Source organism: Capricornis sumatraensis, chromosome 21, assembly GCF_032405125.1.
Source record: "Capricornis sumatraensis isolate serow.1 chromosome 21, serow.2, whole genome shotgun sequence".
Taxonomy (NCBI): domain Eukaryota; kingdom Metazoa; phylum Chordata; class Mammalia; order Artiodactyla; family Bovidae; genus Capricornis; species Capricornis sumatraensis.
The window spans coordinates 56,963,738-56,990,444 of NC_091089.1; positions in this window are offsets into that span (position 1 = coordinate 56,963,738).

A 26,707-nucleotide genomic window follows, 5' to 3' on the forward strand; every position below is an offset into this window, starting at 1 on the left:
GGCGAGCTACAGTCCATGGGGGTCGCAAAGTGTCAGACACGACTGAGCTACTAACACTTTCACTGTTCATACTCTTGCTGCTCAGTTACACTTTTATTCATTAATCCATTCATTCAACAGATATTGACTGTTATACAGCAGAAACTCTTTCAGGTGCAGGGAATATAGTGATGAACTTGATCAAGTCCCCAAACAACTGGGAATGATATTCCACCTCCAGAAAACTCAGACTCTGCCATGGACATCTCCAGATAAGCCTGCTCTTCATCTGAGAGGCACGATTTTGTGAAATCCACTGATTCCCAACATAGAGAGGAACTTGACTAGGGAGTCCATTTTGAGGGATTATCTCATTTCACCCACTAAACTGGAGGGTTCTCAAGGTAAGAGAATGTGATATGCTTCTTTCATGCCTTCACTTTTTCACTTGGTATCTTATGAAGTCCTGTTCGTTGACTTGTTTCTTGGCCAAAGAGGGGAAATTATAAATTTTGCCAAAAATACCTTTCCAGCAGCCTCTCCCTCACTTTCAACCACCGTTTTGTGTCCTTCCAAGCAGGTTAGAAACCCGAGCCAGGCCACTAACATTTCTGTCCTCTCTGCTCGCACTCTGGTTTATTCAGCCTGTACACGTTAGATTTATCTGTTTACATTGTTCTTGGTTGACGTTTAGTTCCTACGGTTTCTGCTTTGGGTAGATTCCTGCACATTTCCTCACATTTCATACCATTCCTTTAAGCTACATTTCGGCACAGAGCTCTCTTTGTTCACAAGAATTCTGAGAGCATCTCACCGCAGCTGCACACAGCTATAGGAATGTGTCCATCACTGCTTCAGGAAGAGAGATACAGGCATGGTTTCCGAAATACCGTGGCACAATGGAAGTATAGAGGAAAACTTAGGTCAAGAAAATTGTGTTCCCTAATGCCAAGACAGCTGTAAGCTCGAAAGAGAAAAAAAATAGAAAATGCAAGTCTGAAATGGAATGCACTTGCTTTGAGCAAGCAAAGTGGCTCAGCTCAGTGAAGGAAAGTATCCTGTTCCACATTGACTGACTATTAGCATATTGTAATTTAACCTCCTAGTGCAAAGATTCTTCATGCAAATGGTTTGGGAAAATCTGTAGGCAATTATTGTTAATATCAAGCAATTGACAGCATATAGGGATCCCAAAGCCTGTTTTGAACTAGTAAACAGCATCATTTCAAGCTCACCCTTGTAAAAAAGAAGCTCGGAGAGGTTAAATAACTTTCAAAGATCCCACAGCCAGTCACAGGGAACAGCGAAGCTACAAGAAACTGGGAGTCGATGGACTTGATCCCTGAAGCACCATTTTCTCCCCGAGTCGCTTGCACCATAGCAATCCCACCAACACTGCAGTCCTCTTCTTGCTAGTACTCCCATCTCATCCATTCATCACATTCTTCTCCATGGTTTATTAACTTGGCGAGAGTTGAGCAAATACAGTCAAAGACATCACCATGGATATATGGATGCAATCGAAATTGAACACCTGCATGGGAGTAACAGGCAAAAAACCCAACAGAAACCAATTATTCCCCCAAGTAACAGATCATTTTAATCAGTATATAGGTGACTAGATGTAGTTCATTTGGGCCCAGATAATTCTTCATCTTTCTCCCTTATTCTCCCTGACAGAGATCTCTTCTGTAATGAGTCCCAGGTTAGAGAAACAATCATAGTGGCAATAAAACTCAAAACAGAGGCTCTGTATCAACCTAGAGGGGCGGGATGGGCGGGATGGGGCGGGAGATGGGAGGGAGGTTCCAAAGGGAGGAGATACGTGTAGACCTATGGCTGATTCACACTGAGGTTTTACAGAAAACAACAAAATTCTGTTAAGCAATTATCCTTCAATAAATAAATTTAAAATTAAAAAAAATCAAAAACAACTTTAAATCCACAGAAAGCAAGGCAAGATGTTCCTACCTTTCAGAGAAAATGAAAATACCCTATAAGGCAGATACATGTGTGAAGAATACATGAGGATCTGTCAGATGTACAGTATCTTTTTCAGGATGCAAATTGAAGCTTTAAGATTGACAAGATTGATGGTTATGAAAGTGGATGCTGAGGATAGTATTTATTTGAGGGAGAGAGAAAAATAGCTGTGTGTTAGCTTTCCCACCATTCTGCGCAAGGGAATTTATTTGTTGGATTCTAGCCCTGACTTAAGCTCATTTGTTGAACACTGAGCCCTCACAAGGTTGAGCTTGGAGATAGCCTATGATTTCTTCTGAGATTCCTGCTTGCTCTTGTGCCAGTTCTTTTTGCCGTGAGGCTGCTCCTATAACCTAAATGGAGGAAAGCCTTTTGAGCCCATAATCACAAGATCTTCAGATGAGAATGTTCTCAAGCCCACTGTCCCCCATGAAGTTCTCTTCGACCATTCAAATCAACCAATGCTGCTCAACGCAACTCTATAAAGTTTTGAGGGTGAGTAAAGGAATGAGAAAGAAACGGTCTCATTCTCCAGGAGCATGCAAAACCCTTCTTCTGTAACTATCCAGGGTCCAAAATATCTTTGTCATGCATGTGACATTTAAACAGATAGTGCTCTTTACTTTTGAGGGAGGGGACATATGGATACCTACGGTTAATTCATGTTGATGTTTGCAGAAACCACAATTCTGTAAAGCAATTATCCTTCAGTTAAAAGATAAATACATTTGAAAAAGAAAAAAGAGTTTTAAAAAGCACAATGAACCAAAGCAAAGCAGAGAAGCGGGACTATGTTAGAGTGAAAAAAATAAATAAATAGACATGATCTTTATTTGTATTTAACTTTTGAAGGTGGGCTGGCAGTCTGATCTCTCCAATTATGTTGTCAATTCTTAAAAGTCAGAAATCTTGTCCTTTATGTTTTGCAAAGCACCCAGTAAAGGCCTAAAGTAATTGCCATACCTCAGACATGTTTAGCCAATCAATTGATAAAATTATATTAATTGCTCCTTTATAGGAAGGATTATATTAGGCTCCCAACTCTTCACTCTAAAACTCCATCTTAGGGATTTCAATCTAAGTGAGCAAATGTGATATTCACAAGAGATCAAAATTATATAGCCATATGCTGGAGATTAGAAATTACTTCTGTATGTATATGAAATTAGCTAAGAAAACTTCCCACTAGTCTTTTCATCTGTCTATAATTATCTGTAATCTTTAACACAGTGAACATAACAAAGCTGCAAACAACAAATAGAAATCACAGATATTTGAAAATATAAAAATCACCCCTCTGATATACAAAAGCTTGATTGGAAGCCCTTTGGTTTTCAAAAGTGTTGTACAGGATGTTAATAGTTTACCAGTGTGAGAAATAGGAGTAAATAGGGCTCTAACCATCACAGGATGTCTCAGCATATTCACTTGATTAGAGTGCATTGTGAATCTTGATAAGGAACATATATTCTGCACTATTTCCCAAATACACTTGAAAAGGGGACTTGTGTTTTCAGAAGTAAACTTGTGGGACTAGGTTTCCAGCAAAACACGATTTGACCAACCTGTGAAGTTTCTAGGACGTTAGATCTATCCTTCAAAGAATATGTAGAACACGACTCAAGTTCTTTCTCAATCTGAGCATCTTTAGAAAATATGACTAGAAATTTGCAATAACTTATAGCTCTACATCGATTTTTAAAAAATCTCTACTCTTATTACAAACTGATGTTGGACGTCTCACTTCTCTAAACATGCTCTTAAACCATCTCTGCTCGGATTCTACAGCAGTGTGTAAATAGCACTCTCTTGCATCTGGGCTTTCAGAGTATCTAGCCGTGGTAGCCTGTATCTACCATTCTTGAGACAGTGATCAAGGATTAGATAATTTCTCTGACATGAGAAAGCACATTTGGACGCAGAGGTCTAGCCCTGGTATAGTAACCTCTAACCCAGTACATGGGAGAATAAGTAAAGGAGCGAATGTAGAGAAAATCCTCCTGGCCTCCCTCGGGAGAATTCCTTGTTTCTGAGGTTTGCATTGTTTTCTGCAACTTCCTTGATCTTCATCATGCCTAAGTCCCCACTTTTGTCGAAGAATTCACATCAAAGCAAAATATCTGACAGGGTTTCTGTGTTTAACAAATTTCTTAATTAAACCCAAGAGTTCCTTTCCTTTCTCACATAGAAGATTTATGTGCTTACCGAAAGGCACCATATGCCCCTGAGTTTTTGAATCTTCAAAACCACCAGCCCTGATCTTATTGTTTTAAAAACAGAATACACTCACACCTGAAATAACTGCAAAGTCTCCTTCCCCCAAACATTCACCGATCAGACAACACCTGGCCTGGCCACCACTAATTGATCCCGTGTGCTGCACACACAGAAATATGCGCATTGCTGTACTGAGTCTCCTAACGACTCCCAGAACCCAGAATGTCATGAGTCTCTGCAGGCATGTGTCAAAGTTTTGATTGGGAGGTTGTGCCTCTCGTTATTTGTTTTTAATAAGCACTCCTCAGGAAGGAACATTTTCTGAGATCTTTGCTACCCAAAGAGCAGCCCTCAGACCAACAGTACAGGCATCTTGTGGGATCTTGTTAGAAATGGTAAACAAAGGCTCCAGCCAAACCAACTGAATCTGAATCTCCAATTGAATGAGAACCTTGGGTGATCCTTATACACATTAAATTTGAGAAGCTATGAAGTCTGGGGGAGGTTTCATCAAATTTCCCTTTGCAGACTTGAAGCTCATGCACACTCGCACTCATTGTACAGCTAATGATTTTTTCCCTCTCTTATAGAAATAAAATATAATTAACAAATCATGGTACATTATGAAGTGATACTAAAAAAATTGATAGTTTTCTAGAAGATAAGAATCAGATGTTGCAGAAAAACAGGGTGTGTAATGATTGTAAAGTGCCTTTAAGGAATCTTTTCTAACCAAAATGGTGCTAAATAATTTTAATATTGCCACTAAGTTATAAAGGGGACTATGGGCCTCCTGTCATATAGGGTAATGGGTTTATGACTGACTTTCATGAAAGTCAATCATTTTTGTCTTATAAAATTAACTCTATTCTAATATACACTATTAATCAACTATACTCCTATATAAAATAAAAAGTTGGGGGGAAAAGCTATGTCATAGTACAATACTATAATCAGGGGAAGAAAGGTCAGAAAAACCATATCCCTCTAAAGCAGCTTGCTTCATATCTTCTTCCCCACCAAATGGCTTGGATTTTTGGGAAAAGACGATTTTAAGCCAGAGACTCGAACCAGAATGGTGTTTAACACTCTGGAGAGAAAGCAAAACAGCAGAGTACATGTTCTCCATCTCTTGGTGTAGTATTCCTGTTCTGTTGCCACTTTTAAAAAGTCCCCACATTAAGTCTCTCCAGAAAAGAGAGTCATTCACTGATTTGAAAAATCAAAGAAGTATTAAGAGAACAAAGCACATCTCTAAAGAAGAGCTGTCAGTTTTTAACAAACTTCAGGTTTTGTATATTCGGGTTTGTTTGATCCCCTTCAAATGAAATATTCTAAAAGATTCACATACTTTTATTCCCGCGGTGACACCATCACCAGTGACATATTTTTCTAACTCATCTTTGAAGACTGACCTCAAAATAATCTGGTGAGCATCACAGAAAAACGACATGATTTTGTCCTCCCTGGTTATTTTTAATTTTAAATACTACTATCCATCCTGGTCTATTACTCTGTCTCCCAAAGTTACCTCCCAGAGATCTCAAACAATTTCTCTAAAATTGAGAAATCAACTTTAAAATGCACTCTTTGATTCACTAAAAGTTTGTGTCCCAGCTTTGTGATTCGAGTAAAGAATTTCTAAGCAGTTTTGGGCAACAGCAAAATGATAGCAGCATATATTCCCCCAGTTTCTCTCTGTGAAGATAGAAATTACTCAGATGAAGATAAAATGCTCAAAGAGTTTTGTAGACCACCAAGGAGGATTAGAGTCCTGCAGACTCAGGGATGCCTGTAGGCATTCTGGTCGGTTTTGGCAACAGTCATTCAGTTCAGTCTCCAGGCATGTATCATCCTGTGTAATAGCCATTTATGACATATATGTATATTACACAACCAGTGAACTCAAAAGATTTCTCCATTTCTCGAAACCCTTACTCCCGACTCCTCTGCCCTAGCTCCCTAGAGAGTGAGACAGAAATAAAAGCAGTGAGATGTCGCAGAGGGATCCACTGTGTGCATACGTGAGTGTCTGTGTGTCTGCACATTCATAACACTATCACATAATTTTTAGTCTGTTTTTCCTGCACACACCAAGTCAGTTGTAATATTTTCAATGAATATGTGTGCTTCCCTGAATAGCATGGATAGTTGAGAAATAATAGAAGTAATAATAATAGTAGTATATTTTAGGTCCCAGTCCGTGGGGCTAAAATGGCTAAACCAGCCTGCCCCCATCATGGGGACCGGCAGGCATCGCCACATGGGCACTATCGATAGCACGTTCGCAGAGCCAGGGTCAGGGCAGCAACTGTGACTCGCAGCAGTGCAGGGCAGCGTGTGCTAGACCCCACGAGTGTCCCAGTGTGCCGGAGAAAACGCAGACCTGCAGTGGGGGGCCCGCGCCACCTCTCACTTCCAAGGGTCAAAGGGTGGGTCAAGTTAAAGCGGCATAGTCCGGTGTTCGGAATCTGTCAGCACATACAGCTGATCAGGAGACACCATGGATGAGCTGCTGATCGCAGTGAAGCCCAACAAGCATCCACAGAGACAGAACTCTTGAGAGTCCTTGGGGGTCCCTGCGTGATACTGCGTAAGAGCTTCAGTGGTCAGCAGAAGAGAGTGGCGACTACTTGTAGGAAGTCTGGAATCAGACCACCTGGGTTCAAATTCCAGCCCTGTCATTTCTAAACTGTATGATCTTATCATTGCCAGTCATCATACACAACCAAAAGATAAATATTTTCATTAACTATTGCCCAACTAATATTTAGGCTTCAGGAGACACAGCAATAAAGAAAAGTCCCTATCTTTGATAACTGCACTAAAACGGTGATTGTTGCTCAGTCGCTCAGTCGTATCCAACTCTTCTCGACCCTGTGGACTGCAGCACACCAGGCTCCTCTGTCCTCCACCATCTCCTGGAGCTTGCTCAAACTCATGTCCATTGAGTCAGTGATGCCATGCAACCATCTCATCCTCTGCCGCTCCCTTCTCCTCTTGCCTTCAATCTTTTCCAGCATCCGGGTCTTTTCCAATGAGTCTGCTCTTCTCATCAGGAGGCCAAAGTATTGGAGCTTCAGCTTCTGCATAACATTCATTTATTAGGCTCTTGCTGTAAAGCTGGGTTGATGCTTTATACGCATCATCTTAATTAATTCTTCAAACAATCCCATGAAATAGGTATTAATTATATCTACTTAACAGTTGAGGAAATTGAGGCTTAAGAAGTTAAATTACTGAAGTTTACAGAGTTAGCAAGTGTCAGATCGGGAGTTTGAACTCAATTGTTTTCTGCTCACAAAGCCTGAGTGCTTTATCCCTATACCAGCCAATAGATCATAGGGAAAAGCCATGATAGGATCATAAAAAGTCACGTGACAGGTACAAATACATCCTGCAAGGGTCAGGAACCACATGAGCGTTACAGAAGGAAGAAGCACATTTACACATAACCAGGGGATATCAGTGAAGTCATCCTGAAAGATGGATGGTACAGGTGGATTGGAAGAGCTTTCTAGATAGAGAAAAACATATAGATTAATAATAATGGTCTTCCCTGTAGGAATTAATAAGAAATTGCTTATATCTTTCTCTACAGAGCTGAAATAATTGCCCCAGCTTTATACTAATTAGCTTCTTCCCTTGTGAGGAAAGAAATAGGGTATAATTTCGGTCTCTCATTTGCAGAAGCGGAAAATGACATTCACAGAGCTTAAATAAATCTTTCAAGATCACGCAGAACACCAGGAAAACAAAAACAACAACTACAAGCTGAGACCTGGCACTCCGTTGCAGGCTAGAGTCTGTTCACATAATCAGTCTTTTATTTAAACACAGGCCTGAACATGGCCTATGATACGTGCTATTATTATTTTCTCTGCAAATACTTTGCAAACCCATGCACATCTTTTCTTTTTCTTTTTTGCACATATCGAGCTTTCTCAAGAAGACTGTGGGAACGTGTTCAATTTTTGAGAACAAAGTGGAGAATTCACCTCTGCACAGTTTTCTTGGTAAACCTGGAGATAACAGTATATTGTTTGAAAAAGGCTTATCTGAGGTCATTTCACTAGTCCTTCTCACCTGGAACTCTAGTGCACTTGATTGACGCTTACAAACGTGAAGAGAAGTAAACACAGGGTTAATGGTAACAGCTCCATCAAGCCATTTAGTCACCCAACCAGGGCAAGAAAAAGCTGATGGTAGGAGTGAAAATGACCAGAGTTTCCATCCATTTTTCTTACCTTTAAATCTTTTCAGGATGTGGACTGGCCTGTCAAAAAGTATAGGGGCTGGTGCCTATAAATGGTGATTTAGGAGCAGTCTGGCAGAAACTGACAGTTTCTTCTCCACTTCCCTCAATAACAGAGATGTTTTTATCTGATCATTTAGCCATCCAGAAAAAAAAAAAAAGAGACAGACTATTTCTCAGCCTCTTGCAATCAGTTGAGTCGGGCAACTAATGTCTGTCCTGGAAGACAAGAGGAAGATCCTCCTCCCTCTCCCTCTCTTATGCATTCTCATGGTTGGAATATGGACTTAATAGCTGGCGCTCCAGCAGCCACTGTGAGCCATAAGGACACTGCAAATGAAAGCCACAGATAAAAGAACAAGAGAGAAGGAAATGATGCCATGTCCTACCAGAGTAGCTCTGGTCCTGAAGTGACAAAGAAATAACTCCTAACTTGCTTAAGTCACTCTTACTTGGAGTTATTCTATTACTCATATCTGAATTGAGGAGAGGGTGGAACAACCTCTTGGGTTTTGTAGTATGCTCATTAATTAGGGAGGAGGGGGCACTCTCTCTTGATTTTTCTAAATAGTGACTAGTATAATATTTATTAGCTAGAATACTTAATTTGCAATTTATCAAGAACTTTTGATGCTTTGTTGACATTGTTTTAAACTCATATTTAAAGTGTGAATTGCAATTCAACTTGTTGTGTATTTCCATGGATTAAGCCTGTTTTCTCAGTTAAATCGGGAGCTTCTTCCATTGTTGAGTTTCACCCATGAATTCCAGATTTTCAAGTCTCAGTGATAACTTAGGGATACATTTACCACCTGTGTTAAAATTGGAAATGCTCTTTTTTTTTTCCAGAGGGGGTCTGTGCATTTATATATACAAGAGTTTGTTCCTGGAAAGCAAAATAGCATAGAGTTTAAGAACTTGGTTTAAATCCCAGGCGTATTACCAGGTGAGTTACTTATCTTTCTTGTCCTTCAGTTTTCTCATCTGGAAGATGAAAATAATTATGGTTAAAAATAATAATATTACATAAAATACTAATTTAGCAAGTAGATACTATAATTAGTTTCATTTACAGATGAGTAAACTGAGACACAAAGAAAATGGATTGCTCAAAGTCATGATATTAGCAAGGGATGCCAGTAGGATGCACAGGTTGGCATCCTGTGTTTTCAACAAGTACTGCTTCTCTGAGGATGTGATGAAAGTAAAATTGATATTTCTGCCCCAAATCTACTAAAAGCCACCGTAAACTTCCATCATTCATCTTACACTGCTATAAGCAATCTCTCTCTCTCTCTTTTTTATTTTTTTACCTTCTTAGGATGATTTCCCAAACTTAATAAAAAAGAATCTTAAGGGACAGAACCCCACATAGTATATTATACCTTTGTCCTCCAAACACTTTCCAAACAGTCAAAAGATAGTGTTTCTATTTACGATGTTTTTTGTCAGAGAGCTTTGCAAACAATGGATGACAACAACAAAAAAGGGCATTGATGCTAACAGTGTTTTTATTTCCCATAGTCCAGGTTTCTTGGGCTCCCCTGGCAGCTCAGCAGTAAACAATCTGCCTGCAGTGTAGGAGGCATGGGTTCAATCCCTGGGTCAAGAAGATCCCCTGGAGAAGAAAATGGCAACTCACTCTAGTACTCTTGCCTGGGAAATCCCATGGACAGAGGAGCCTGCTGGGCTATAGACCATGGGGTCACAAAGAGTTAAACATGACTTACCAACTAAACCACAATGACAACAACACCCAGCCCTTCTTAGATAAGAGAAAAATGGCACAAATAATTTGGAACCCAAATATAAATCCTACAAGCCTACATTGACCAATGTAATTTGTCACAGACATTCTAAACATTAAAACAATTACTCACATAATCAAGATGTTCATTGCCTCTATTTCTCTTTTAACAAATGGTGGTTCATTTTGTACATTAACATACAACTACTTATTAGTCACTTTTTATAAAGACCACAGTGTAGTCTCAGCCTCTAGTAAAACCAAATTGGCGGGAAAAAAATCAATAGTTAATAATGTGACTGCTAAGATCTATCAAAGACTTACTACTAAAAATGTGTATTACTTTAGAAATAAAATTATCAATATGAAAAACCAAATTTAGAGAGCAGTTAAGTTAGGCAATCATAATTTATGTTTATAAAATAGTCTTCTCTAATCAAATATATACCATAGATTTACTCTGGAAAAAATGTACTTTGAGTATCTATTCATAGATGTAAGCATTCTACAAAATGAAAGTTGCACAAAAGTTAGTTCCATTTTTAACTGAAGGTGAGGATGGAATAATTGTAACAGAATCTTGTAGCTGTTTTGGACTTTAGAGTTTGTAAATCACTTTGACCTCTACTGTCTCATTTAATTCTCGTTTGAATTCAGAGGGAATCAGTATTAGTACCTTCTTTTTTAAGTCTTTATTGAATTTGTTACAATATTGCTTCTGTTTTGAGTTCATGTTTTGGTGTTTTGGCTGCAAGGCATATAGAATCTTAGCTCCCCAGCCAGGGATCTAACTCCCACCCTCTGTGTTGGAAGGCGAAGTCTTAACCACTGGACCACCAGGGAAGTCCCAGCAGGTATTACTGTGCTCAACAGATCAGTCTTGTCCGACTTTTTGCCACCCCTTGGCCTGTAGCCCACCAGGCTCCTCTGCCCATGGAACTTCCCAGGTAAGGATATTGAAGCTGAAACTCCAATACTTTGGCCACCTCATGCAAAGAACTGACTCATTGGAAAAGACCCTAATGCCGGGAAGGATTGGGGGCAGGAGGAGAAGGGGACGACAGAGGATGAGATGGCTGGATGGCATCACCGACTCGATGGACGTGAGTCTGAGTGAACTCCGGGAGTTGGTGATGGACAGGGAGGCCTGGCGTGCTGCGATTCATGGGGTCGCAAAGAGTCGGACACGCTGAGCGACTGGACTGAACTGAACTGAAGGATATTGGAGTGGGTTGCCATTTCCTACATCAGGGGGTCTTCCCAGCAGGTATTATTATCCACCCCCATTTTACAAATTAGGAAGCCAAGGGTCAGAGGAGTAAAGTCTCTGTCTTTACATAGTAAGTAGCTGACCAATTTATTTCAGATCCAAATCTGACACTCTTCCTAAGGCAGCATGCTTCAAAATCCTAGCATAGTTCAGAAACAGACTTCAAGTCCAAAAACCTGACTTTTTAACTAAGCTTGACAGGAAAGGTGAAATGAAGAAGGATAACTTTAAAGGAACATTGCACGAATATGTTAAAACACATTTGTCGTCAGTCTAGCGGAAAAGAAAGAAAAGACCGCGTAAGAACGGATCCATTAACTCTACTCTCAATGCATGAATATTACCTATGGGGGTGGGTAAGCATCAAGTCTACATTTATCTTAGGAGGCACAAAAAGAAATCGTTTGAATTAATCAAAACAACAACAATAACCAGAGTCAAAAATCCTTGATGTTTTCCCCAATCAATAGAACAAGCCAGGACTACTAAAGTCTTCCTTCCCTCAGTACTGAGGTGTGCATACCCTTTCATCAATTCTCCCAGCAGTTGCTTTTGCAGAATTAAACCCTGAGTGTGGAGCCTGTGGCCATCTAGGGACTGGGTACACGCGGGAACTGTACCAGATGATGCGGGCCCAGGTGCAGAATAAACAAATGTTCTTCCTAAAATCTTCTTCATTTTAATAAAAATAATAAAGTTATAATTACTTTGTCAATAAATTTCTCTGCATTTGGAAAAGCACAGTCCATGAGTGTGGCTCTCTATGGTCCAAAGCATACTGTTCATGCTTGTTAATGATCAGCCTCCATAGTTGACTCATCTCAAGCTCATCTTGCTTTAGTGGGTTCATATTGGCACTCAGATCACTTATAAAGATGATTTATTATCAGTTTTTCAGATTAGCAGTTGATTAGCATTCAGCATAACTTCTTTGGAGGGACAGTGTCTTTGTATACAACCAATTAAACTAAGAAGCTCATCCGTTCAAAGTTGCAAGAATTAGGATTGTGAAAAAATAACACTTTTTGCCTCAAAATTGCTATACTCATATGTACAAAGTTTCTATATAATGTGATGAAATAATTATTGTAATTAGCATCTTAATTTGAATTTAGATGCAATTTGTTTTTTTTTTTCTTTTTAGAAATCTAAATTAATTCCCTGGGAAACTGATGAGAATTTTTCAAAGTAGAAATAAATGCCTGTAATAAATCAAGAGATAAGGGAACAGGCAGAGATTATTCTGCAATTAAAGTTTACTAAATTAATTCCACTTAAACTCCTTGGAGTTTAATGTGAAAAAACTAGGAAGTATGTATCTTCTTGAATTAAAAAACTCACACACTGAAATTTAAAGGCAAAGAAGAGAAAAGAACCACGTAATCAATATTTCCCTAAGCACTAATCGGGAAATAAGTGTTAATATTCCTCTCACAGGTTGATGTTAAAAATATAAATAAAAGGCACCAAACTTGAGAAAATTAAATGAAAGCATGGACAGGTGATTGGAAGTTGAATGTGAATATTTGTTTTACCCCAATGAATGTAAATTTCATTAGTTGATAATTAAAAGGAAATTATACAGACATTACAATTACTGCCAATGGCATAAATTATAAAGCTGTATGGCAAAACAATTTAGGAACTCACATTGCCATTACTATTGTCAAACTGGTTACCAGAGAAACCCAGGATAAATAATTTACTCTGTGACTATGGAAATGAGGTCTTGATGTGTTGCCAGGCGGTTAAGGCTAATGTCATTGTATAAAACAATAATGTTAAACATTATTAGTTTTTTAATTATGTCAGTTAATTAGAATTGTTCCTGTTAATTGCCTATGATTCATCTCCAGATGAAAAATGCTCAAGTAAGAGCTTTGGTGTTTTCTCTCCCAACACACCATCTAAGATCAGGCCTGAGTTTTGCACAGTTGGATTTTACAGATACCATTAGCCTGAGCAACAACAATAATGTTAATCAAATTTGTCCATAATAAAAGGTTCTTTAATAAAGATGTGTTGTTAAGGAAGCCACTCAAGAATAAAAGGCCATCCTATTATTACTATGGACTCGAAGATAGACCCCTCAGTTCCCAAATTTGCTTTTATGTCAAAGATTTTCACCAACAAATTAAAAAATTAAAAGCATGACATAAGGTTAAACTAAAGACTGTCTGACATTTGCCCAGGTCAGATAGGGTACAAAGACCAAAACAATGAACTTCTAAGAACCCTCAGCTTCTTACCTTATGCTCCATGACCTCAGGAAATATGTTTATGTTACTCATATTGTTCAGTACTTACAGGGCACCTTAAAGTATAGTAAAGTGAAAGTGAAAGTGAAGTCACTCAGTCGTGTCCGACTCTTTGCCGACCCCGTGGACTGTAGCCTACCAGGCTCCTTCCTCCATGAGATTCTCCAGGCAAGAATACTGGAGTGGGTTGCCATTTCCTTCTCCAGGGGATCTTCCCAACCCAGGGATCGAACCAGGGTCTCCTGCATTGCAGGCAGATTCTTTAACCTCTGAGCCACCAGGGAAGCCTAAAGTATAGTAAGCACCATGTTAAACATGGTTGCACCTCTGGCCATGGGCTCACCACCAGGGTCCCAGCCCAAATCTCTAGCTCTTTCCAAGTATAGCAATAATACAATTGAGTGATTGTGTCTGTGTTTGGTGGGATTTTTTTAAGTCTGGTAAGGTAGAGAATGGGGCTTCCCAGGTGACTCAGTAGTAAAGAATCCTCGTGACACAGGCTCGATCCCTGGCTTGGGAAGATCCTCTGGAGAAGGAAATGGAAACCCTCTCCAGTATTCTTGCCTGAAAAATACCATGGACAGAGGAACCTGGCAGGCTACAGTCCATGAGGTCGCAAAGAGTCAGACACAACTAACTGATACAGCTGAGCAAAAGAGCACACACACGTGTTGAACCCAGGGCAGAATGAGCCTGGAGAATCCCCATGGGCAGAAGAGCCTGGTGGGCTATACCCAGTTTGTGGGGTCGCAAAGAGTCGGACATGACTGAGTGACTAAGCACAGCACGGCATCCAGTTGTAGGAAAATCGCAGGAGCCTCCCCTTGCAGACCTTAGAATTTAAAACCACAAAACAGCAGTAAACCATTTACTGCCATTGAGACCATCAAAACTTTAAAACTGTGCTACAGCTTCACAGAGAAAATACTAACAAATTCTAACTTTCTGTTTTCCTCCATCTCAAATAAGAACACAAATGCTTGTCCATGAACTTTTGTCCATTATTGCATTCTTAGTGGCCCAACAGTGGTTCACAACAAGGGTTTAATTAATATTTGTTGAATGGATGAGTTATCTGTTACAGAAAATGCAAACAATATCAAATAAGCCCGTCAAGATAGAGCTTTCCATTGATATGAAACATTCATAAAATTGATAGATGTCTGAGTCAGTTTACACTGAAGAAAAAACATTTTTTGAAAAATAAGTTAATTTTTCAGTGGTCTTACTTTAGGATTAAGTATAAGAAAAAAAGCTAGAGAATTTAGTTTATATTTTGATGAGAATCCTGGTTTTTAAACTATTTAAAGTTTTTAGCACAAGAAGAGACTCCAAAAAGCAATTTTTCGTACCACAATAAAATGACATCTGTGATACAATTGCTTTGATCTCTGACAGTGTGTAATAGCAAGGAAGACTCATTTTATAGATGAACAAAAGAATCAGAACAGGACTGGCCATCAGCCATCCACCAGCCATCTGCAAGACATACCATTCAAAGAATCTTTCAAAAGTGTTTACCATCATCTGTGTGGTAGCCTGATTAAGGCAAGACTCTGGTTCACCCATCCTTGCTTAGGTTCTAAAACAAAGCTCGTATTTTAAGTTTTATATTTCCATTTGGGTTTTAATGAGAAGGGGAATTTTCTGCTCCTAAATCACTTGAATTGGTTGCAGTGATTTCAGTTTGGTGGCAGGAGGGACAGACAAGGACAAAAAGATGCTTTAACATCTACCAATTTCTGGAAACCTCCACATGTCATATCCCATATCTAGCTTCTGGACCAATGGCTTGGGATAGATATGTCATAGAAACTCACTATTCCTGGATTCCCAAGGAAGCGTTAAGACTACTTGTTTAACAATAAACAAAGGACTAGATGATGTTAACACACAGAATATATAGTGGGGTACATGGGTACCTTTCTAGACAATTTCCCAGCTAGTTGCACATGCTATTCAGTAGTCAATCTACCAAGCAGACTTTTTGTCCTTCCAAAGATGGTCTCATTCCTTGAAGTTTCAGTTTTTGTAATTTGGTTGATTGGAGAACTTGGCTGAGCGAAGCATCATCAGAGATGATTTCTCTTGTTGTGAATTCAAAAGGCTTCAGTATACAGCATAAATGATCCATTAGCGTGCATTGTCAGAAGTTCAGGAAAATATCTTCTGCAGCATTGTCACTACTGTGCATGGGTTTTTTCTTCCTCTTTCTTCTCCTTCTATGGCAAAAGCATGCCTCTCGACCTATAGAATCGCTGGTTTTTCAGTATGTGAGTGCTTTACGTATGATTAACTAAAGTTGGGGGAAACTGTCACACTTCAGAAATTCTCAAAGCATTCTGGCAAATGGGAAGAACAAGTTCCAAAGAGACTGGGGAAGACTGCCATATATCTAAGTTTACCGAAAAAGCATGTCAAATAAAATTGCTAGACATAAAAAAAACCCCTATTAAGTTCTTAACGTGCATGGTAAAATATTTTTGGGTGGTCAAGATAGAATAAAATATTGCCAGCTCTTTCAGCTTACAGTTCTGTTGTAAAAACAAGGGGGTAAAATAATATACTGGGGAAAACAGTGACCAAAATAACTTTGATACAGAACAAAATTGGATAACAAGCACTATCTGATTTAAAGACTTATTATAAAGTCTTATATATATATATATATAATCAAGAAAAAGTGGCAATTGGTACAAAGATAAATGAATGGATCAATGGAAGAGAATAGAGTCAAGAAATAGACTAAGATATATATATATATATGTATATATATGTAGACCAATGATTTTCAACAGAGATGCAAAAGCATTAGATGGAAAAAGGATAGTCTTTTCAACAAATGATGCCAAACAATTGCATTTCTGAATACAAAATAAAATTTTCTTTGATTTCAGTTCAGTTCAGTTCAGTTCAGTTGCTCAGTCATGTCCGACTCTTTGCGACCCCACGATTCGCAGCATGCCAGGCCTCCCTGTCCATCACCAACTCCCGGAGTTCACTCAGATTCACGTCCATCAAGTCACTGATGCCATCCAGCCATCTCATCCTCTGTCATCCTCTTCTCCCCCTGCCCCCAATCCCTCCCAGCATCAGAGTCTTTTCCAATGAGTCAACTCTTCGCATGAGGTGGCCAAAGTATTGGAGCTTCAGCTTTAGCATCATTCCTTCCAAAGAAATCCCAGGGCTGATCTCCTTCAGAATGGACTGGTTGGATCTCCTTGCAGTCCAAGGGACTCTCGAGTCTTCTCCAACACCACAGTTCAAAAGCATCAATTCTTCGGCGCTCAGCCTTTTTCACAGTCCAACTCTCACATCCATACATGACTACTGGAAAAACCATAGCCTTGACTAGACGAACCTTAGTCAGCTAAGTAATGTCTCTGCTTTTGAACCATTGTAAATATTAATTCAAAAATTCATCACAGATCTAAATGTAAGATCTAGTATTTTATTTTTTTATGTAAACTTATTTTAATTGGAGGCTAATTACTTTACAATATTAAAAGAAAATAGAGAAATAAATCTTTGTGACCTTGGGATAGATGAAAATATCTTAAATTCAATATCAAAAGCATGGTCCATAAAGGAATAAATTGATGAATTACACTTTGTCAAAATTAAAATTTTCTGTCATTAAAAATCACTGCTAAGGAAATGAAAAGGCAAATTACCAAATGGGAAAAAATATTTGCAAATCATATATCAGCTGAAAGATTTGCATCCAAAATATATAAAGAATTCTCAAAACTCAAAATATGAAAACAACATTTTTTAAAGTGGGAAAAACACTTGTACTGACTTCACCAAAGATACACAGATAGCAAAAAAGCATATTAAAAAGATACTTGATACTATTCTTCCTTAGGAAATGCAGATTAAAATCACAATGAAATATCATTACACACCTATTTTAATGGCTAAAATTAAACACTTACCACCCCAAGGGTTAACAAAGGTGTGGATCAACTGAAGTTCCCACACACTGAAGATGGGAATATTAGCTTATACAACTATTCTGGAAAAGGGGCTTCTCTGGTGCTCAGAGAGTAAAGAATCTGCCTGCAATGCAGGAGACATGGGTTCAATGCCTGGATCAGGAAGATCCTCTGAAGAAGGGAATGACAACCCACTCCAGTATTCTTGTCTGGGAAATCACATGGACAGAGTGGCCTGGCAGTGGCCTGACTATCTCAAAGAGTCAGACAGGACTGAGCACACACATTCTAGGAACAACTTGTACATTTCTTAAGAAGCTAAAAATACACCTACAATGATATGATTCAGCCATTCAATTACTATGCAGTTATATAAGAGAAATGAAAACTTGTCCATACAAAGACTTATATTATTATATAACTGCCCATAGTAGCTTTCTTTGTAATAGCTAACTCAATGTCTATCAATTGCTGAATGAATAAACAAATTGTGATGTATCTGTACAATGGAATACTACTTGGCAATAAAAAGGATTGAATTAGTGGTAACCCAACAGCATGGATGCACTCAAACTATGCTTAGTGGAAGATGGCAGACAAAAGGAAAGAGTACATATTTATGACTCGGCTTGTATAAAGTTCTAGAAAATACAAATGAATCTGTAGTGACGAAAAGGCAATCAGTGATTGGGGAAGGGAATACAATGAGAGACAAAAGGAGCACAAAAAAACAACTAGAAGTTACGGATGATGTATTAATTTTATAGTTATGTCAGTTCAGTTCAGTTCAGTCACTCTGTTGTGTCTGACTCTTTGCGACCCCATGGACCGCAGCACTCCAGGCTCCCTGTTCATCAGCAACTCCCGGAGTTTACTCAAACTCATGTCCATTAAGTCTGTGATGCCATCCAACCATCTCATCCTCTGTCATCCCTTTCTCCTCCTGCCTTCAATCTTTCCCAGCATCAGGGTCTTTTCCAATGAGTCAGTTCTCCGCATCAGGTGGCCAAAATACTGGAGTTTCAGCTTCAGCATCAATCCTTCTGAGGAATATTCAGGACTGATTTCCTTTAGGATGGACTGGTTGGATCTCCTCGCAGTCCAAGGGACTCTCAAGAGTCTTCTCCAACACCACAGTTCAAAAGGATCAGTTCTTCAGCACTCAGCTTTCTTTATACTTCAACTCTCACATCCATACATGACTGCTGGAAAAACCATAGCCTTGACTAGATGGACCTTTATTGGCAAAGTAATGTCTCTGCTTTTTAATATGCTGTCTAGGTTGGCCATAACTTTTCTTCCAAGGAGCAAGTATCTTTTAATTTCATGGTGGCAGTCACCACCTACAGTGATTTTGAAGCCCAAAAAATAAAGTCTGTCACTGTTTCCATTGTTTCCCCATCTATTTGCCATGAAGTGATGGGACCAGATGCCATGATCTTAGTTTTCTCAATGTTGAGTTTTAAACCAACTTTTTCATTTCTCTTTCACTTTCTTCAAGAGGCTCTTTAGTTCTTCTTCATTTTCTGCCATAAATGTGGTGTTGTCTGCATATCTGAGGTGATTGATATTTCTCCTGATAATCTTGATTACAGCTTATGCTTCATCCAGCCCAGTGTTTCTCATGACGTACTCTGCATAGAAGTTAAATAAGCAGGGTGACAATATACAGCTTTGATGTACTCCTTTCCCGATTTGGAAACAGTCTGTTGTTCCATGTCCAGTTCTAACTGTTGCTTCCTGAACCACATACAGGTTTCTCAGGAGGCAGGTCAGGTGGTCTGGCAATCTCCTGTCTTTAAGAATTTTCCACAGTTTGTTGTGATCCACACCATCAAAGGCTTTGGCATAGGCAATAAAGCAGAAGTATATGTTTTTCTGGAACTCTCTTGCTTTTTCAATGATCCAATGGATGTTGGCAATTTGATCTCTGGTTCCTCTGTCTTTTTTAAATCCAGCTTGAACATCTGGAAGTTCATGGTTCATGTACTGTTGAAGCCTGGCTTGGAGAATTTGAGGATTACTTTGTTAGTGTGTGAGATGAGTGTAATTGTTTGGTAGTATGAGCATTCCTTGGCATTACCTTTGGGATTGGAATGAAAACTGGCATTTTCCAGTCCTGTGGTCACTGCTGAGTTTTCCAAATTTGCTGGCATATTGAGTGCGGCCCTTTCACAGCATCATCTTTCAGGATTTAAAATAACTCAGCTGGAATTCCATCACCTCCACTAGTTTTGTTCGTAGTGATGCTTCCTATGGCCCTCTTAACTTCACATTCCAGAATGTCTGGCTCTAAGTGAGTGATCACAACATCATGGTTATCTGGGTCATGAAGATCTTTTTTGTATAGTTCTGTGTATTCTTGCCACCTCTTCCTAATATCTCCTGCTTCTATTAGGTCATTGGACTTCCCTGGTGGCTCAGACAGTAAAGCATCTGTCTACAATGCGAGAGACCTGGGTTCAAGCCCTGGGTTGGGAAGATCCCCTGGAGAAGGAAATGGCATTCCACTCCAGTACTCTTGCCTGGAGAATCCCATGGACAGAGGAGCCTTGTAGCTACAGTCTATGGGGTCACAAAGAGTCGGACACAACTGAGAGACTTCACTTTCACTTTCTATTAGGTCCATACCATTTCTGTCCTTTATTGAGCCCATCTTTGCATGAAATGTTCCCTCTCTCTAATTTTCTTGAAGAGATCTCTAGTCTTTCCCAGTCTATTGTTTTCCTCTGTTTCTTTGCATTGATCACTGAGGAAGGCTTTCTGATCTCTCCTTGCTATTCTTTGGAACTCTGCATTCAAATGGGTATATCTTTCCTTTTCTCCTTTGCCTTTCACATCTCTTCTTTTCACAGCTATTTGAAAGGCCTCCTCAGACAATCATTTTGCCTTTTTGCATTTCTTTTTCTTGGGGAGGGTCTTGATCCCTGCCTCCTGTAAAATGTCACTAACCTCCATCCATAATTTTTCAGGCACTCTGTCTATCAGATCTAGGCCCTTAAATCTATTTCTCACTTCCACTGCATAATCATAAGGGATTTGATTTAGGTCATACCTGAATCGCCTAGTGGTTTTCCCTACTTTCTTCAATTTAGGTCTGAATTTGGCAATAAGGAGTTCATGATCTGAGCCACAGTCCGCTCCTGGTCTTGTTTTTGCTGACTGTATGGAGCTTCTCCATCTTTGGCTGCAAAGAATATAATCAGTCTGATTTCAGGGTTGGCCATCTGGTGATGTCCATGTGTAGAGTCTTCTCTTGTGTTGTTGGAAAAGGGTGTTTGCTGTGAGCAGTGCAATCTCTTGGCAAAACTCCATTAGCCTTTGCCCTGCTTCATTCCATACTCCAAGGCCAAATTTGCCTGTTACTTCAGGTATTTCTTGACTTCCTACTTTTGCATTCCAGTCCCCTATAATGAAAAAGACATTATTTTGGGGTGTTAGTTCTAGAAGGTCTTGTAGGTCTTCATAGACCCATTCAACTTCAACTTCTTCAGCATTACTCACTGGGGCATAGACTTGGATTACTGTGATATTGAATGGTTTGCCTTGGAAATGAACAGAGATCATTCTGTCATTTTTGAGATTGCATCCAAGTACTGCATTTCAGACTCTCTTGTTGACTATGATGGCTACTCCATTTTTTCTAAGGGATTCTTGCCCACAGTAGTAGATATAATGGTCATCGGCATTAAATTCACCCATTCCAGTCCATCTTAGTTCACTGATTCCTAAAATGTCAATACTCATTCTTGCTATCTCCTGTTTGACCACTTCCGATTTACCTTGATTCATGGGCCTAACATTCCAGGTTCCTATGTAATATTGCTCTTTACAGCATCGGACCTTGCTTCTATCACCAGTCATATCCACAACTGAGTGTTGTTTTTCCTTTGGCTCCATCTCTTCATTCTTTCTGGAGTTATTTCTCCACTGATCTCCAGAAGCATATTGGGCACCTACCGACCTGCGGAGTTCATCTTTCGGTGTCCTATCTTTTTGTCTTTTCATACTGTTATGTCAAACCTTATCAAATTATACTCTTTAGATGTGCACAGCTTACTGTATGTCAGTCATACCTTATTGAAGCTGTTAAAACAAAAATAAACAGAAGGTTTCCCTGGTGGTCCAGGGGTACAGTCTGCCTTGCAGTGCAGGGGACACTAGTTCGATGTCTGGTCCAGAAAGATCCCACATGCCTCAGAGTAACTAAGCCTACGCATTGCAAATACTGAAGCCTGCTCAACAGAGAGCTGGTGCTCCGAAACAAGAGAAGCCACAGTGCTGAGATGCCCATGCACCGCAACTAGAGAAAGCTACATGCAGTAGTGAAGACCCAGCATAGCCCAAAGAAATACATAAAATGATTAAAAAATAAAACAGGCAAATGAGACCCAGTGAAACTTACAAACTTAAAAAAAAAAAGGAGTATGTGGTCAGTTCTCATGAGGTGAATGAACCCAGAGCCTATTATACAGAATGAAGTAAGTCAGAAAGAGAAAGATAAATATCATATTCTAACACATATATAGGAGAAGGCAATGGCACTCCACTCCAGTACTCTTGCCTGGAAAATCCCATGGACGGAGGAGCCTGGTGGGCTGCAGTCCACGGGGTCACTAAGAGTTGGACACAACTGAGCGACTTCCCTTTCCCTTTTCACTTTCATGCATTGGAGAAGGAAATGGCAACCCACTCCAGTGTTCTTGCCTGGAGAATCCCAGGGACGGGGGAGCCTGGTGGGCTGCCGTCTATGGGGTAGCACAGAGTCAGACACGACTGAAGCGATTTAGCAGTAGCAGCAGCAACACGTATATATGGAATCTAGAAAAATGGTACTGAAGAATTTATTCACAGGGCAGCAGTGGAGAAACAGTCATGGAGAACAGACTTATGGACATGGGGAGAGCGTAGGAGAGGGTGAGGTTTATGGAAAGAGTAACATGGAAACTTATATTACCATATATAAAATAGATAGCCAACGGGAATTTGCTGTACGGCTCAGGAAACTCAAACAGGGGCTCTGAATCAACCTAGAGGGGTGGGATGGGCCGGAGATGGGACGGAGGTTCAAAAGGGACGGGATGTATATATACCTATGGCTGATTCATATTGAGGTTTGACAGAAAGCAACACAATTCTGTAAAGCAATTATCCTTCAATTAAAAAATAAATAAAGCTTTTTTAAAAAGGCGTGTGTGAGGAAGTTGGAAGAAGATGACTTAGGGATGATGAATTGTAGGAATTCTAAGGGGATCAATATACCCAATGGTCAATTGGAAAGCTTTCACGGAGGAAGTGAGACCTGGCACTGTCCCAGGTGAATGAGGAAATCTGAGATCATGCAGATCCATTCACTGAATAGCTTTTGAGCACCTACTGGGTGCTAGGTGTGTTTCTAAGGAGCTTATTGTGTAATGGGACAGACAGAGCCGTAAAGGCTGCATTTCAAGATAATTTGGAGTCGGGGGTAGAAGTTTGCACAGAGTGTTCTGAAAGGACAAAGGAAGGTGGATTAGTCTCACCTAGGGGTTCAGGGAGTGCTTCATAAAAAACACTTTCTGAGCTAATTCTTACAGATGAACTTGATTACCCAGGAAAAGAAAGGTGTGAGCAAAGATATTAAGGTGTGGAGCAAAGACCAGAAGGTGAATTCTGAGAAATCAAACCAACTGATACTACTAGGTAATAAAAATGAGGCAGGAGTGGCACTCATGTATTCGTCCACTCCACTGGTTATCCGACAAATATTGACGAAGTGGTTTCTAGGGACCAGGCAACAGCAGGACGAAACAGGTGAAGTTCTGAACCTTATAAAACTTCCAGTATGGACAGGGAACTCACGCTGAAGGGTGCCCTTGATTAAAAAACACATAATGGTCAATGAAGACCAAATGATGAAAAGTCTCAGATAGCATCCCAAGGAGCTCAGGCTTTATTCTGGAGGCAAAGGGGATCCATGAGGAATTTTAAAAGAAGAATAGTGTGATCAGGTTTGAAGATCATGCAGATTTAGAGGGAGGGCTGATCTGATGAGTATAAGACTAGGGAAGGGGAAACTTGGTGGTTCAGTGTTATAAGAACCAGGATTGGAAACAGGAGAATAAAAGGTTCGGGGTGGAACCATGATGAGTTTGGAGAAGGAAATGGTAACCCACTCCAGTATTCTTGCCTGGAGAATCCCATGAACGGAGAAGCCTGGTAGGCTCCAGTCCACAGTGTGGCAAAGAGTCGGACACAACTGAGTGACTTCACTTCACTTCACTTCATTTCATGATGAGTTTAGTTAGAGATATGTAACTTTGAGGCATCCTGGAAGCAACAGAAGGTATTTGCCTGGGGCTCCTGGCAAAGGTGAGACTTAGAGATGGAGCCAAGTGCTGAGAATCTGAATCAAGAGAAGGAAGGAAGCCTGAAGGGACAAATTTCCCAATGGCGTATCTGTTAAATATTGGATGCTCACCTAATTTTGCTTAAGGCTTCCTTTGTCTTGGCATTTTCCTCTTATTTACTGTTCTTACATGGCTACCCTCAGCATCATATACTGCCCTGAGGAGGTACCAGTCTGTGGTAGCAGACTCAACACTATCATCTCACCGATTCTCTTCCACTTACAATATTATCACTTCAAAAATACTACTTTGATACTCTACCATCTCTTAACATATACACTGTCCAAAGTGATAATCTGCCTGCACGCTCAATTGCTCAGTCGTGTGAGACTCTTGCGACTCTGTGGACTATAGCGGGCCAGGCTCTTCTGTCCATGGGATTCCCCAGGCAAGAATACTGGAGGGGGTTGCAAGCAAAGTGGATTGCTTTCACGAAGATGAGAAAGTAAAACTCAAAATCTCTGAGTTGCAGTGAAGTTTATTGTTTTAATGATGGTCATGGTGGTGTAGCCCCTCCTCTCCCTCCCCCTCTCCCCCTCCCCCTCCCCCTCTCCCCCTCCCCCTCTCCCCCTCCCCCTCTCCCCCTCTCCCCCTCCCCCTCTCCCCCTCTCCCCCTCCCCCCTCTCCCCCTCTCCCCCTCCCCCCTCCCCCTCTCCCCCTCTCCCCCTCCCCCCTCTCCCCCTGTCCCCCTCCCCCTCCCCCTCTCCCCCCTCTCCCCCTCCCCCTCCCCCTCTCCCCCTCTCCCCCTCCCCCTCCCCCTCTCCCCCTCCCCCTCTCCATCCTCCCCCTCTCCCCCTCCCCCTCTCCCCCTCCCCCTCTCCCCTCCCCCTCCCCCTTTCCCTCCTCCCTCCTCCCTCCTTCCCCTCTCCTCCCTCCTCCTCTTTCCTCTCCCTCCTCCTCTCCCTCCTCCTCCTCTCTCTCTTCCTCCTTTCCTCCTCCTCCTCCTATGCCTCCTTATGACTCATTCAAGTGAAAACAGTTCACCCCACCTGATTCCAGGGACCCTAAGTGAACTGTATAACTCCTGAAGCTAAGAACAACATAGACACCATGCGAATAGTGATTGGTTTCTCTCTTGCACAGCCAGTTATGCTTTTCTGGACTTGGTTTGATCTGCCTGGTGACACTTTGGTTCTCTGTACCCTTCCAATGGCTGTGAGTTGGACTGGTTTATGAGACACCCAGCTCTGCAGCCTAGTCACAAAGGTCCCAGCTGACAGACAATGTGGAAAGTTTAGGTCAGAAGATTGCTGCCTAAATTCATTATTTTTGCTAATATCTGTGGAACCCCCTTCATCCTGTGCTTTAGCACCAACGTTGCAATGAGACTCTAGCCTTCATCTTCTCTCTAATAAGAGGCTTCCTTATTTAGCCAAGGTATTGTCTCACTTCTTTTGAATATTTTACAAACATAATTTGCATCAAGTTTAGATAACTGACACATATTCCCCTTTGACATTTGTTAGAAGTCTCTGACAAAATAGTCACAATTCATTTCTTAGCTCAGAGTTCTGTAGTAGAGAATGTTTCTGTGTACTGCTCGAGGCAGTCTCTTTGGAGAGCTGGGGTATCGTTATAGCATTTAAATCCAGAAATTATATGCAGTAATTCTTCTCAAAGTGTATATTACTTCTAAATGAAGCGATCTTAGGAAATATTTTGTTATAACCCTCAGTTCATAGAAAAGTCCAGTCACCATTCTAAAAAGAGGGTCTTGAAACTTCACTAGTCAGAGTGTTTGCTCCTTTATCTGAATGACAAGGGTCAAAGACCTGAACTCCAGGGAGCCTATAAGTTAGTTTTGCTTGACATGGCAAAGGTAACACATAGCACCTCCCAAGTAAGTTTATTAAACTCCCTAAGTCCAAGATCTGGGTCCTGTGGTGGTTATAAGTGAAGACGGTATAAATTTCCAACATCTTCTCTGGACCGACATTAAAGGAAATGGGCTTTCATTGTTTCTCTCTTATAGTTCACTAATACAGCCCGGCAATTTAGGAAGAAAATGAAAGACAAAATAACTAAATGCCGAGTTACGATTCCCATACTTCAATCTTGCTGCTCCACTGCGGGATGGGGCTCTTTAATATTCTACAACGCCCGTGACAGCTACTTCTCCAAGTGTGGGATATGCAATTTCGATCTCTTATTCTCTGAGTCTTTGTACCTTTTAGTGTAACAACAAAGAGGAACAAAGATCCTAATTATACCCATAATCATTATTATCTGAAGAAGTTCCCAGTAATTAAATTTTAAAGAAAATTTATTTAATGAGCTTTCTACAGTCACATCCAAGCAATACACATTCAAGTAGATGGTGATTAGTATGAAATAGCACTAATTTGAATGACTTGATAAAAGCTCCTACTTCACTACTATGTTTTTAATAATTGTGTAATTACATAGAGAATTATTCCTGTAAATATCGCTTGTTTTATATAGAATAGAGGACATGAAGATGTGTTCTATCCAGAGCAAATTTCCAATATTTTGAAGCTGTAGCTCCTTGTGTCAGCTAAAAAGTTAATATGTACGTTTTAATTACACAAACACACACACTCTCTTGCATCGAATATACACCTTTCATTTGCATGAGTTCAGAATAAGTGCTTAGCTTGGTAGAAGCGGAGGTGGAGAGAAAATAAATCTTCTCTGAAGGAGTGCATGGTCA